The sequence below is a fragment of the Thermobia domestica genome, chromosome 9 (assembly GCF_964235325.1).
Source record: "Thermobia domestica chromosome 9, izTheDome1.hap1.1, whole genome shotgun sequence".
Classification (NCBI taxonomy): domain Eukaryota; kingdom Metazoa; phylum Arthropoda; class Insecta; order Zygentoma; family Lepismatidae; genus Thermobia; species Thermobia domestica.
Genome location: NC_137462.1, coordinates 140,978,910 through 140,994,422, shown reverse-complemented (window position 1 = coordinate 140,994,422; position 15,513 = coordinate 140,978,910). Strand labels below are relative to the sequence as shown.

At 37.2% G+C, this 15,513-nt stretch overlaps 1 protein-coding gene across 1 annotated transcript in view; it reads left to right on the top strand.

Annotated features, from left to right (window-relative positions):
- The window catches only part of LOC145695063 (3-hydroxyisobutyryl-CoA hydrolase, mitochondrial-like), a 130,534-nt gene that overhangs the window by 9,760 nt on the left and 105,261 nt on the right, over positions 1-15,513 (top strand). The window lies entirely within an intron of this gene.

Sequence of the window (15,513 nt, the reverse complement as noted above, 5' to 3'; positions counted from 1 at the left end):
GAAGTTTATGTAAAGAAGCCAAGTGGTTTGGAGATCTTAAAGGACAAAATCTCTGTGGCTGGCGTCTGTGGCTGGCATTTCGGATCAAACACGGCGGAACGCTGTGAGTGGATTCCAGCGCCGCCTACGCGAATGTATGGACGTAAATGGCGCCCAGTTGGAGGTGTGCCGGTGAATGAACTGAGCTGGTGCAGATTACAGGTAAAAATTTAATCCTTCCGCTACCGTTTGCACTTTATTTGATTTCAATATGAGCATTTTTATGTAAATTATAAGCGAATTAAATCCGTCCATACTTTATGAAAACCCTGTAGGTTAGGGTGGGTATATATTTCCGAGTGATAATTCAACAATAGTATTCTGAAATATTTTATTTGTTTGCTGACGGAGTTTCAAAATTAAGCTCTTTAGATCTTTCCCTTTGAATTCGTTCAAATTTCTCAGTTACGCTACATACATCAGGGATGGCCAACGTGTTGACTGTCAAATTCTGACAGATAGTCCGCGGCAGTCACTCTACCGCCACTCATCAAACCTTGATTTCACCCTCACCCTCATGAGAGTCGCCCTTGTGTGGCTGAATACTTATGCTTGCATCGTAGTTCAAGGAACATTTTGAAGTAAAGGCATTGGATATTGTTAATAAATGATGTAAACGTCACTATCGACCGAGATCTCCATTGTAACAGTTGTTCCATTTTAGGTGTTCCACAGTAAGTTATACGATGATAGGTTTAGTTTCCTTTCTTTAGGAGGTATGTTAAGCAAGGGCGGATCCAGGACGGACTTCTGGTGGGGGTGGGGGGTTGTAATACTGCTACTTAGAGCTACTTTTAAGAGCTCCAAACTCTGGGATGTGTTTTATTTGTATATATAAAATAAAGAAGTTTCCTCTTCTGGTGGGGGGAGCGATCGCCCCGATCGCTTCCCCTGGATCCGCCACTGACGATAAGGAAATAATTCAACAAATAGGTTGAATAATTGATGCTCTGATCCTCACGAAGAAGGCCCTCTCGAGGCCTCCTCACCCTCAATTACCCTCGCCCTCAATGATATGAGGGCGAGGAAAAGTTTTGAGCACGAAGGCGAGGGCGAGCGAGGATAATGGACAACTCATATCGCGAGGGCGAGGGTGTGCAAGGGCGAGGAGAAGCTTCGACAGCGAAGGTGAGGGTGCGCGAGGGCGAGGACAAGCTTCGATGGCGAGGGTGAGGGTGCGAGAGGGCGAGGACAAGCTTCGACGGCGAGGACAAGTTTCGGCAGCGAGGGCAAGGGTGCGCGAGGACGAGGACAAGCTTCGATGGCGAGGGTGAGGGTGCGCGAGGGCGAGGACAAGCTTCGACGGCGAGGGCGAGGGTGCGCGAGGGCGAGGACAAGTTTCGACAGCGAGGGTGAGGGCTCGCGAGGGCGATGGACAAATCCATTCGCGAGGGCGAGGGCCAACTGCTAATGCGAGGGAGAGGGTGAGTGAGGTCGAAGTAAAATGAACATCTATTGTTTAAAGAGTTTGTTTATCTTTTGGATTGTTTAGAGTGAACTGCATTGTAATTGGTGGGATTGGTTGAGAATAGACAATCAGATGTAAGTATCTCAAAAGCTGTCTTTCATCATTGACTTTTTTTTTTCATTTTATTCATAGTCTTTGGAAGTCTAAAAAGTAGATAGTTGGCGAAACTGTTACACGTTTAAGTTTTTGAAAATAAAATATATTACTGTGCTTAGTGAGTAATTAGATTTGAATCAAATTAAGTAAAGAAAAAAGAGCTTTTCAAGAAAGGGGATATTACAACTGGATTTTCAATAATTAGGCCTATATAGGAATATACTTTTCATGGAAATATCCCTGTTGTCTCGTTAAGTTATTTGATGTTTGATGTCAAATCTAACTCAAAATTAAAATAAGTTTTATTTGCACTCACAGTAGAGGAAAAATATATTTGTCGAACAGTATCACTGGCACGTACACATTTCATACCAAGGTTGTTCGGGTGCTAATAACGCCAGAGGAAAACATATTTTACGAGATGGAATCATATTATCTTCCATCATCTCAATGTAAATGAATCGGTCGCTCATAGGACAGATAACAGTTCCTGTCGCTAATAGGACTGTCGCTTCTGGGACTAATTCTAATTTATTACTATTACCTATAAAAATGTGAAGTCTGTGTCAAGCCAAACACATTAATACCTAATTTAAAATTAGTTTCGATTATAATTTTATGAATCATTAATGTGTTTGGCCTGGCACAGACTTTTCTTTATGGATGAGTAATAGTAAATTATTGTCTGTTTTTATTCGCGCTTTATTATTATTTTCTTTTTTGTAGCGCTTTTATTACTTTCTACTTTAAACACTCGTTGAAGTCGGTTAATATTATTTTTAAGAAAATATTTTATGTTCTGGTTTTTAGTATATATTTGAAGTCGGTTATTTTTCTTTTAAGTTTATTAATTTTTCTACTTTTTCATTACCCCAGTAATTTAGTTAGATATATAACCTAAAGGTAAGGCACTAAACTTCCTATAAAGTGGTTCAGGTTATAAGACACACAATGAACAAATACGTGGGTAAGTCAAGTAGTAACTGCAATATTTTTCTGTTTCTTTCCAGGTTGCCTCTATGGCGTTATGCACTCACCAGACGCTCACGTTGGCTTCGCCTATGGTAGGTTGCAGCGTTATCGCATCAGTCCGTTTTGCGTTATTGTGAAGTAAAGATAACCGCGCCACTCTCTGTGTGCACCGAAGAAAACCAGCATTATGTCATCTCTCTCTCTCTCTCTCTCTCTCTCTTTCTCTCTCTTTTTCTCTCTCTCTCTCTCTCTCTTTTTTTTTAAATCTGAAAGTATACCCGGAGCGGAAATTCATAGAAGACTTTCAGCCCAATACGGAGACAATGTGTTGCCACAACGAAGTGTTAACCAATGGATTGAACAGTTCAAAAGTGGTCAAACGAATGTGAACATTGAGGAAAGAGGAGCAGGGCGTCCAGCTTCAGCAACAACTGATGACTTTATTGAACAAGTTCGAACCTTGATTCTGAATAACAGAGTGATTGTTGATGAACCATACACAGATTAATCATGGTTCTGAATATGACATTCTGTGTAACAGGCTCAACTTTCATAAAGTCTGTGCGAGATGGGTTCCGAAAAAATCGATGAAGAGCGAAAACGAAACCGTGTGAGAATGCGTCGGCACCTACTGGAGCAGCGTTTCCCAACCGGTGTGCCGCGGCACAGTGGTGTGCCGCGAATGGGTCGCCGGTGTGCCGCGAGGAAATCGGAACAAAATTATTAATTCTATAGCAATCAAATTGCAAGACATACAGAAAAAGGTATATTTGTATTTCAAATTACTACTATGAATCTAAAATTTAAAGTTTCATACTGTGTTACTTTTCTGTAGAACATTTTTCTGTACATTTCTAATTTTGAAATAAAAGTATTTGTTATCATTGTTATGACCATTATTGCTTCTTTATTGTTGCAGACTATTTCGTAACTTGAAATTTTAAAATATTATTCAATCCTTCCGGCAAAGTAAACATGCATACGAATTACCTATATTTGTGTTTTAAAAGTAAAAGAGATTCGTTTGTTCGTTCGTTATTTAGTGATCTTCCTTCTTAATGAAAGGTTGGATACAGTTTTCGAAAAAAAAAAAAGTGTATTTATAACAACTTGAGCCCTATATCTGATTGTAATTGTTTTCTATTTTTAAATTAAAATGAAAAATAAGCATAATGATTTACCACGGGGAAAAAACAGTGGTCTAGCTTTCTTCTCTGTGAGAAGGATGTCAGTAATCAGAAAAAAATACGACAGTATTTTATATTTTCAAATAATAATAATAATAATAATAATAATAATAATAATAATAATAATAATAATAATAATATGCGTGCCGTGAGAATTCAAGTTACCCTGAAGTGTGCCGCAAGTTGAAAAAGGTTGGGAAACGCTGTACTGGAGTGTTATGCTAACGAAGGTGAAGCTTTTCTCAAGCGAATCATCAGTAGAGATGATACGTGGATTCATCACTTTGAACCAGAGTGCAAACACCAGAGCATGGAATGGAAGCATCCCGGATCTCACGTCAAGAAGAAATTCAATAGTCAACCTTCTGCAGGGAAAGTGATGCTCACAGTATTTTGAGACTCACAAGGGACAATCCTAAAACATTACCTCGAAAAGGGGTCAATAATAAACAGTAAAAGGTACAGCCAGCGACAGTAGAAACTGGAGGTTGGATACATAAGATATGATAGCTTTTTCCAGTATCAGAATAGTTTCACTCGATGTCTGATAGTTGGACAACCAACATGACAGCAAATACGTGCCCGAAAACATAACATGCCAGGATATTCCTCCACTCGGAGGAAAAAGTATTACTATCTGAGAGCATCATTTACAGAAACAACCACGAGATAAATCTGCAGAAATTCCATTCACATTAAGTTCAAAGAGATAGGAATTAATGCAAAGAAAACGAAAACAATAATACGCTTCATGCAGAAACCGAAAAAGTACGGATAACTAAACAAAATGAGAAAAGAAGGAAAGAGGGAAAGGAAAGAGCAAAAGATATGGGAATAAATTAAATTTTAACACTTAAGGATAAACAGTTTCCGTCTTTCCCGCTGCCCCCATCTTGGGTTTTCTTCCTTCATAGGATAAATCTCTTTCAGTATCAAACGCGAACATCATTTAGTGTTGAATTCCTTGAAAAAAAAATAACTCAGTTTAGGCCGAGACTCGAACCCCAGACCCTTAGAATGACAGTCTCACGCGGTACCCATTTACCTACACAGGCTTTATCTACTACGTTTATAAATCTGCTATTACCCGCGCTGTTATCAAACGTGTTAAATGAGCCATTGTCGGTGAGCCACCCAAGTTCCATTTGAAGTTTAAATTTTATTTACCTCACTTAGCCATCTATGTGTAGCAGTCCCCTTGCTTTCATGAAAAGCATTTGTTCTGTAGATTAAAATCAAGAATGAATTAATCTGTACTCTTGTGAGCTTACTGGTGCACCAACATATCTATCTATCTATCTATCTATCTATCTATCTATCTATATATATATATATATATATATATATATATATATATATATATATATATATATATATACAGGGTGGGCCATTTTAATCAATCCACGGAAATATCTGAAAAATGATAAAACATAGAAGAAATGTTTGAAGTACACGTTATATATTGCTAAGGGGGAAAACCAATTCCGTCAAAAGTACCCCTCTCCGCCGCCCGTAAATGGGGGTAACGGAGGGTAACTCTGAAATGTCAAATGGGAACATGGGTCCAGTAATACCTCGTTCGAAAGGTCTTGGAAAACTAAGTAACGCTGTATTAAAAGATGTTTCATATGGAGCACCAGTTTCAAAATGGCCGCCATGATATAGTTCGGAAACTCCAGTGCCCGCAGTATGAAAACCATGGAAGGTAAATGAAAAATTGAAATGAAATCTTTGAGTTTTACGTCCCACGGTTATGCCGGTTAGGCTAAAGGAGACGGTGATTATGAGAAATGAATGAAATGGTGGAATGAAGAAAGTGGGAGGAAACGGGAGAACCCCGAGAAAATCCACGCACACGGTGTTTGTCCACCACTAAGTTCACTTCACACTAAGCTGAGATCGAACTAAGGACGCCATGCATTAGAGGTGAACGCTCTACCACTGAGCCACCGCGGCCCGACCAAGGATAGATGCAGTTACGAAGAAGAGACCTTATCAAATTATAAAACAGCTTTCCCAGGGGAGAGAAAAGTTTTAAAATGTCCTTCTTGCGCTTCAACCTATGATTGAAGTAAGGAAGATTATTATTATTATTATTATTATTATTATTATTATTATTATTATTATTATTATTATATCGAGAATGTACTTCTGGGTTTCCTCCTAAAAAAAATACACACACTATTTCCAACTATAGTTATCCTACTTTTTACAGATTTGTCTAATTCAATATTGGTTTAAATAGTAGTAGTTTTCAAGCTACATATATGAGTTCTTTGACTAACTGAATAGTGCACGCCCCTTCTGGCTCACTCGCCACTATTTAACATTAAATTTCAGATGCCTCGATATATTTGCGTAAGTTTATTATTTTTAAAATAAACATTACGTAAAAGGTCTATTCAAATTGATATCAAGTTTTTTCTGACATTTGTATATTACGCATACCTTTCTTCATTTGTATTACTCACATTACCCCAGAGAACGAACAAAGTTTAGAGTTCTCGTTTGCACTTCTCTTACGCGAGGAAATAATAAACAAATATACGAGGAACAAATTTACCATTATTGACGATGCGGAGGGGAGGAGATTTTCTGGACTAGGAAGGAATGTGTGCGGGTACAGAGCAGAGATCTGCACGGGTCGGAATTTTCAGCCTGGGCCCGGCCCGTGAATTTACAATGTGAGGCCCGACCCGAGTCCGAAATATGTCTTAGCATTTAGGCCCGAGCCCGGACTGAGCTCCGTGATAATCAAATGAGCCCGAAATAAGCCCGAATCACAGAAACTTAATTACTAATGCAAGATTGTATTTTTATTTACAGCAATTCGAGGTTTGATTTTGCAGTTGTGTTTTAAAAGTCCTTCAGAAAGAACGGTGTAATTTGTGTTTTACACTATATTTACAAAGTTAGGCCCGAAAAAGTCCAAGAAATATGGTTGTATATTTAAAAATTCACAGCCCGAACCCAGGGGCGTCATTTAGGGGGGCAGGGAGGGGCATTTGCCCCCCTGAGTTTGAGATTTATATAGATTTTATCAATAGAATAGTAGTAAGTCGGTGAAAAACGCGAAATTTTACATATATCAAGGGGTCTTGCCCCCAAGCCAAATCTGAAATGACGCTACTGCCCGAACCCCTCCCGGGCCCGAAGTGATACATGCTTTGTAGGCCCGAGCACGTGCAGTCCTCTAGTGCAGAGGCGTTTCAAGTGGTGGGCGACTGCCCACGGCCTTGCATCTTTAGGGACCTCGCAAAGACCAACGAGCCTAAATCGATTTGGCTCTCACTTTTGTCGATGCAACAATAGAAACAAGTATGAATTCGGACTTACTTACAGAAAAACAATACATAAGGCTTCAAACTAACTTTTAATCTATTCGTATATATTAGATCGCTAGCATACGCGACAGGCGGCGAGTTTATTTTAAGATTGCAATAATGAATGTGTATAAGTCTTTATCGTTGGGATGAATTGTTTTCGATAAATTTTATTATAATTAGCAATTTTTAAAAAAGGGGCAGAAAAAGGGGGCAGGAAGGACTCGTAAACATTACTCGCCTTGCTGTGCAGATGGTATGGTCAAAATCAATACTGGATAGTGAAAGTGTAAGTGTAAAGGCTAATATGGAACAGAGGAACAGAAGAGAACTTCTTCAGAAGGGAATTGGGAGGGGAGGGGAGGAGAGTACAATGCTGTGACACTTGAAATGCGTCTTGATCTGTATAGTTCAAGAAACTTTTCTTATTAGATTACGCAATTTCTAGTTTCTTACTTCGATTACTCAAAGTATTCAAATGTTCTCGGAGGGAGTGACCGCCCCTCCCTTTAATCCGTCCGTGGTGTCATTCAGTTTTGCTTTTTGCTACTAATTCAAAATGCTTTCCGAAACAAGTTGTCTTCTTGTGACTGCAGGGGGTGGAAGAAACAAACAAACCGTGAAAGGAAGAAAGAAGTGGTTTTGGGCTCTTCCAGTCCAGACCATTCTAACCACTGAGAAGTGAGAATAACATTAAAAGCAGCTAGAACAGATGGTCAGCCCTCTCCCCTCTGCAGCATACTTTTTATTCTCTGTTGCCAAACTTACTGAAGAATATATTGCAATTAATCTAACGCATGTAACGTAAATTGGAAACCGTGGTTGGATTTATATGGGTCTAGTGTATTTGTATTAAACATTTCAAGTCATTACCTGCAACACTTTGTTAGAAATTACCATATTAAAATTTACATGTTTTCAAATGGGAACTTAGAAACATAAGCGAAGAGGTAGAAGATCCCCTTAATAGGTGAATAGAAGGGACCCGAATCCATGACGTCAAGACCCCATTCCTTGAGCTTCGTGGCCTGGGCCAGACTTTTGACATTACTACTGCACTCAGGGGCAGTGGTTAGGGATGGGCACGAGCGAGTTCGAGCGAGTTTTTTTTTTGAAACTTGATTCGACTCGAAACAGACATCTTTTAGCTCGACTCGAGAACTCGACTCGACTCAGGGGACCCGGACCTTTCCAACGCTACCATTCGCGTCCAGCAACTCCATGTCTAACATGGTCGTCCTGACGTAGGAGAATCGACTCCATGCTTTTTTCATAATTATTCTCCAAATGGATTTGTATACAAGGTAGTTTGGCAAGTTTAGCAGCAGGTCTAAAATAAGCCTCTTGAGAGTGACTCTTATTTGTTAAAGAATACATAACGATCGCTTTTGGCTGTCTAAGCGGCTTGGTAAAAAAAAAAAAAAAAAAAAAACAAACAAACAGCGTAGCATAACAACAAAAAGGTGTTTCTCTTATATGTTAAAAATAAAAGCACATAAAGTAAAGTCAAATCTTGGTAAGGTGAGTGTCGGGGGACGCTGAATTCTACTTTGCCCCGGGCAACGAAATTTCTAGCTACGGCTCTGACCTCCAACACATCGGCCTTTCAGATTCTCATCCCTTACCTACAACAACGTAGTTTGATTAACCTGTTATACAAAACGTTTGGAAAGAACCTGTGAGTCTGACTTATTGATAGCTATGCAATATATTGATAGAGTGCTAGTCTTCAGTTTAGCGACGAAGTTGCCCTTAGGCGAATATCATGTTGCTCTCTACCTTTGTCTGTGCCTTGTAAATCGTAACATTGTGTTTAAAGGCAAACAGAAACAAGGTCAGCTGTTTAGTTGTTTGTAGACGTTTGTGTCTTTTACACAAATACTTTTTGCCAGATTGCTATTTAAAGCCTTTTTGCATTATACACTATAAAACAACATATCCAGGTTCAGAGAAATACACAGAAAGTTTAAAGAAGGGTGAAAAATATCTTTATTATTCAGATGCTTTATTATTATTATTATTATTATTATTATTATTATTATTATTATTATTATTATTACTATTACTATTATTATTATTATTATTATTATTATTATTATTATTATTATTATTATTATTATTATTTTCTTGAGTACAGAGATACAAAGAACAAGAGCCCCGTCACCAATAACATGGAAGCGAAAATGACTTCGAATTGGATAGAATAGATCAATGTATTTAGTTTCGGGGAGAGGCTATAGGGCAGACACGGATCCAGGGAGCGATCGGGGCAATCGCCCCCCTCCCACGGAAGAGGAAGCTTTCTTATTTTATATGTAAATAAAACCCATCCCAAAATTTGGAGCTCTTAAAACTAGCTAAGTAGTAGTATTACAATCCACCCCCACCCCCAGAAGTCCGTTCTGGATCCGCCCCTGCTACAGGGGTACTTTAGGGTTCACTGCTTTTCCTTGCAATCCACGCTCATTGCTGGATAAGTATTATATTTTATTATATTATTTGTCAAATTGAGCGAAATAGTTTTACCACAGCGGCAAATTGAACAATTAGGTTTAGGAAAAACAACTCATTGGTTCAAACACACACAGAAAGACAGAGTCCATTTGTTCGGGATGTTTTTTGAGGTTCGCGGCGTCTCCCAAGAAGAAATCTTGCTAAAACATATGTTGTTTTTAACAAGGAACGTAAATGGGTATCAGGTATATCAGTACTTCAAATGAAAAGCAAAAAGAAAAGAGAGACAAAGATGAGTGTAATTTCCTATACTGTCTTTTTGGCATTGAAGAATACCGTTACTGTTTTACTGATCTACTGTACGCACTTCTGCGTTTTACTAACCAAGCCACAATCATGCTATATATACCATATATCGGCTAGGTCCAATCTGATGCCAATGCGCCTTTTCTTCAAGGAACATTTTTTTATTATTATTATTACACGCTCAGAAACAAGGATAATCACCCAAAACCTGAGAAGATCTGAAGAATGACCCAGTAACAATAAACTGACAAAGAGAAGGAAAGACAAAAGTGGAAAACTATTGTAATCCAAAGTCGAGGCATTTTTTCTTGCAATAACCGACCCTTCAAGTCGGGGGAAGTTTCTTGAAATAATAGTAATATATTTTTAACTTGCTCCTTATTTTAGCTTACGTAGTAATTTAAGACACAAAGATGTATCGCAATTTGCAATACATTTTTCAATTTGCAGTGCAAACATGTAAATGCAATGTTGCATTGACATGTTTGCACTGCATTGCATTCCCATTTGCACTGCAAACTGCGATGCGATACTCCATTTAAAAAATGCAAGGAGATTCCTGACCAGTTGTTCTTTCAGAAAAAAATGTTCAGGGTGGGGGAAGGGGCACTGCTGGTACTATTCTATTTATTATTGTATTATAGACGTAATATTTTGGTCTCCTCCGGGGGGCACTCTCAGACCTCCGGGAGGGGGGCAGTGACCCAAAAACATATCTGGAAGGAAATACTGTTCCTGACACCAAGATAAGACAAAAGGTAATAACAAACCTGGGCGCACAAATGCTTAATTTCGGAGTTATAGGCTGCCAAAAATATGAAGAAATGAACTTTAAAGGTCCATAACTCCAAAACTAGGCGACCTACCGTAGTAGGGTCAAGACCTTATTTAGGAACTAGTACGTGAGCTATCCAAATATCCATGTTTCAGAATTCTGCCATACTTCTGCAACAATTTTTATACAGGTATTTGGTGAGTACTTCAAATTATATGCACATAGCCAAAGTTCCTCTCTAAAAATTGTCGCATGTGTACTTTAGATTCTGAAACATTGTATATTTGGATAGCGCACATATTAGTTTCTAAGTGAAGTCTTAACCCGACTACGATAGGTAGGGATGCGCACGAGAGAAGATTTGAGGCTTTCTCGTCTCGAAAATGTGCTGTCTCGACTCGAAAAATGTATTCTTTTTTATTGCAAGAGCTGTGTCTCGACTCGAAATTTGTCAGGAAAATTCTGTCTCGACTCGTCTCGTGCGCATCCCTAACGATAGATCCCATAGTTTTACAGCTATGAACCCTTAAAGCCCCGGATCTAGGATATGATCAAGGGAGCGACTAAATCACAGTTTGCCGCTTTATTCAGTGTAAAGCAGGATTGAAGCTTATTTTATCCAGTGTATACCTGAGTGTCAAGAGGGCTGTAGCTCCCCTTGGATCCGCACCTGTATAAGAATAATAATAATATACATATATATATATATATATATATATATATATATATATATATATATATATATATATATATATATAACTTTCTGAGTAATTAGTTTCTTCAAAACTATTTTTAAAAATATGTGAAGAGTTTTGAGACATTCGAGTCGAATCAAGATTTTTACGAGCAGTCTCGATTCGACTCGAATTTTACAAATTGTGTCTCGACTCGTGCGCATCCCTACTTCTCGGTTCGGTTCGATATTGAATAAGCTGTGAGCCAAGCCGCACAAGTCGTTGACAACCGTAGACCCAGGCAGAACAGTTTTAAACATATTTGCCTGGCACGCTATAACTTTTAACAAATTTTGGCCCAAGCACGAACACTTGCTCCTCTGGAACTCAAACCCAGAACCTTGTGAACGATGTCCTTGTTTCCTAGATTTCACGACTACCGAAATCGGCAGTCAACTAGTTTTTAGTATTCAGACGCAAACCGCCTATCTTTCAAGCTTAATTACAGAATTTAATAATAATAATAATAATAATAATAATAATAATAATAATAATAATAATAATAATAATAATAATAATAATAATAATAAGTTGTAGTGTAAGTAGCAACATTGATAATAATTATATTGTTTATGCAGAATAAGTGGAAAACGAACTTGAAACTACACACAAGATTTGGCTCGACTTGGCTCAACTCGACTCGAAACTCGATCCAAATTCGAGTCGAGTTGGAAGAAATTTTTCGAGTCGAGTTTTCGAGTCGAGCTAAAAGATCTGTTTCGAGTCGAATCAAGTTTCAAAAAAAAAAAAAAACTCTCTCGAACTCGCTCGTGCCCATCCCTAACCAAGTGTGACTATAAACCAGCCGTTACCCGCGCTATCAAACGTCTTAAATCAGCCATTGTCGGGAGTTACCCCACTTACACTTGAAGTTTGAATTTTATTTACGGCCTTTAGCTATCTACGGCAACAGGCCCCATGTTTTCATTAAAATCATTTGTTCTGTAGATTAAAATCAAGAATAACTTAATCTATACTCTTACTTACTGTTGTCAATATATATATATATATATATATATATATATATATATATATATAGAGAGAGAGAGAGAGAGAGAGAGAGAGAGAGAGAGAGAGAGAGAGAGAGAGAGAGAGAGAGAGAGAGAGAGAGAATTGTAGGTATATAAAAATCGGATTAATGGGGGTTAAAAGAGTGATTTCGTAACTGCGAAATGGGTGATCACATCACTACTGACATCTGGTAGCGGTGTTACGTAACACACACATTAGAAATTACGCTTCGAAACGACAAATTGCATGTTGTGCCGTGGATAAGTCGGTAAGGGGGCTGCTTATTGAGTAGGCAACTCGAGTTCGAGTCTTGAGTACACCAATACTTTTTCCTTCAAAATACATTTCTATATGTTTTATATATGTTATAATTAATTGATTTCCTGCATTTTTGTAAATTATCTTAAATTAGTGAAGGTTCAGTAAAATCAAGAAGGTTAAAATACATATATATGATTGTTTTATCCGTATGTACAGTCCAGAGATGGAGCGGGTCGGTGGGCCGCGGGCCAACAGAACGTGACCCACTGCAACCCCCCACTCTGACTTAACAACGTATTACGACCCACAAACTCATTCTGCTCAGTGCATTGTAGACAGCTTCTGAACACTGGTGAATTTGTCTTCTTTCAAGGCATCCTTTTTCTTTTCATTTGTTTCTATTGACAAAAGAACTTCAGGCAATTTTAGATATTGATATTTGCAACTGTAATAATAGCAATAGGACTTATTTGAGACGCAGCCTGTGATTTCTTAGAGGAGCTAACTACTGGGAAAAATGTTTCAATCATGTGTAATATATGAATTATTATATAAAAAATTGAATGTAACTATGTGTGCATGATCATCATATCCAAATTGCAAAGTCAAATGAAATGATTTTTGGTATATACTTAGGCCTCAATCTCAACTAGGAAGTTATCATAAATTCGGTATCGATTTCATTATATTACATATTCTAAGAGGGTCCGAATTTTTGCGAAAAATTTAGTATCTCACAAGCCGTTCAAGTTGGAGAGCTGATATTCAGTATATTAATTCTTTATCTAATATAAATAAAATAAAGAGTTTGTTTGTGTGTTTGTCTGTCTGTCTGTCCGTGTGCGGCCTGGGAACCAGACGAGTGGACCGAGAGTTACCAAAATTTGGTCAGGGGTACCTAGCCCAGGCCCCAGATCAAGACGAAGTCTTTTTTTTTTAAATTTCGAACCAGGGGGTCTCAGGGGGCTTTTACCGGAACCGGCTTGGGAACCAGACAAATAGACCGAGAGTTACCAAATTTTAGTCACAAATACCTTGGTTCACGCTCCAGATCAGAGTTAAACGTTTTTCTCAAAATTCGAACCAGGGGGTCTCAGGGGAGCGTTTATCGGGACTGGTGTCTGGTGATTCACGTGTAGAGAATTCATTTATGTCTTTTAATACTAATTTAGATAAAGTAAGTGTAGACATTGCTTCAGACAGCTTTAGTAATTTATATAAACAAATCCCTATTTGTGATGGACAAGATGATTATGTATTATTTCAATTTCTATTGTCAGTTTATAAAATAGCTAGTTTAAAAACCTTCCCTGAAGAAAGCATTCTCACGGCACCTATAGGAAAAGTCATAGCCCATTCAGCCCTGACCCACACAATTGTGCACGTAGAATGAATGACCAATCTTTCCATCTTTCGTAATTATTAAAATATTTTAAAACAATATTGTTTTTGTGGAAAACTGAATTTGTGATTTGTAACGTAGCCTGAGTGGAAGATAAAATATTTCCCCAAAAACTAATGCTATGGGACAAGTACTGGTAAAGTACATAAACAATTGGTTTTAAATAACTAAAGAAATATATATATATATATATATATATATATATATATATATATATATATATATATATATATATATATATATATATATATATATGTGTGTGTGTGTGTGTGTGTGTGTGTGTGTGTAATAAATAAGCTGAAACAGAAGCATTAATACTATCAACTGAGTAAATCGCTCAATAGGCTATTTGAATTATGCAATGAAATAATACATAAAGTTCGTCGGATATAATATGTAAATTTCATTAAGGAAACAGGACATAAAATTTGACTTAAATAATTTTATAAACAATTTGATCACTCCAAAATAGATCCTACAACAAATATAAAAAAATAATAATTGTGTATTCATTGATTATCAGCACAAATATATTCAATATTCTATTAAAGTTATTTTATTTGATAAACTTCAATAATCTTCAATCAACTTAATAGGATAACTTTGAGATAAAAGAGTATTCAATTAGGAAAGTTAACATTTATCAATATTTTTCGCATATCAATACAACATCTTTCATAGCGAATATTACACTTTATACAATAAATATATGGTTTTGTTCCAAAACAAGCTAATAAGGAACCTTCGAAACAACTTTAAACACAATTCATTTATACTCAATACTCACAAGAATTTGACTAATACATACACTGTAGCCGTATTCACAAAATTCATGAAAAGCAGAATAGCATTTGCCACTAATAAACTTCAACATATTTTTGGATCAATCACAGAATATAGAATAAATCTTGAGATATTGGAAGAAATTGCTATGTAACTCTACTATCCATATAGCAATAACTTAAACGTTGTTATCACAAAATTTCATACAAAACTTAACTTCCCGTAATAACATACAGATTCTTGCCTTTCACGTTTCTCTTCCAGTTTCGGAATGAAATTGTTACAGAAAACATTTGGTCGACATTTGATAAACAATACTCATGAATTTGTATACATTTCCATGTTTTCACTTCTGACTATGTATAACTTGTAGAAAACTAAAATGAAGACCCAGGGTCAGATACTGAACCTTGAGAATTTGACTGTCCACTTCTCTATCGTAGTCGTAATTATGAACATACGGACGGCTACGGACAAATCACAGCCTAGCGCACGAGTTCCAATTCTATCCACTATCACATGAGTAGTGCTATTTATACTTTAAATTGACTGCCGATTTCCTCACCTTTTTAACTTCAATGAAATCGTTACACACATCCAGCAGTATATTTACAAACAAATGCAACGTATATTTTTTCCTATCTATAACCTTATATATAACCTTATCTATTTATATATAAGGTTATATATAAAGGATAACTT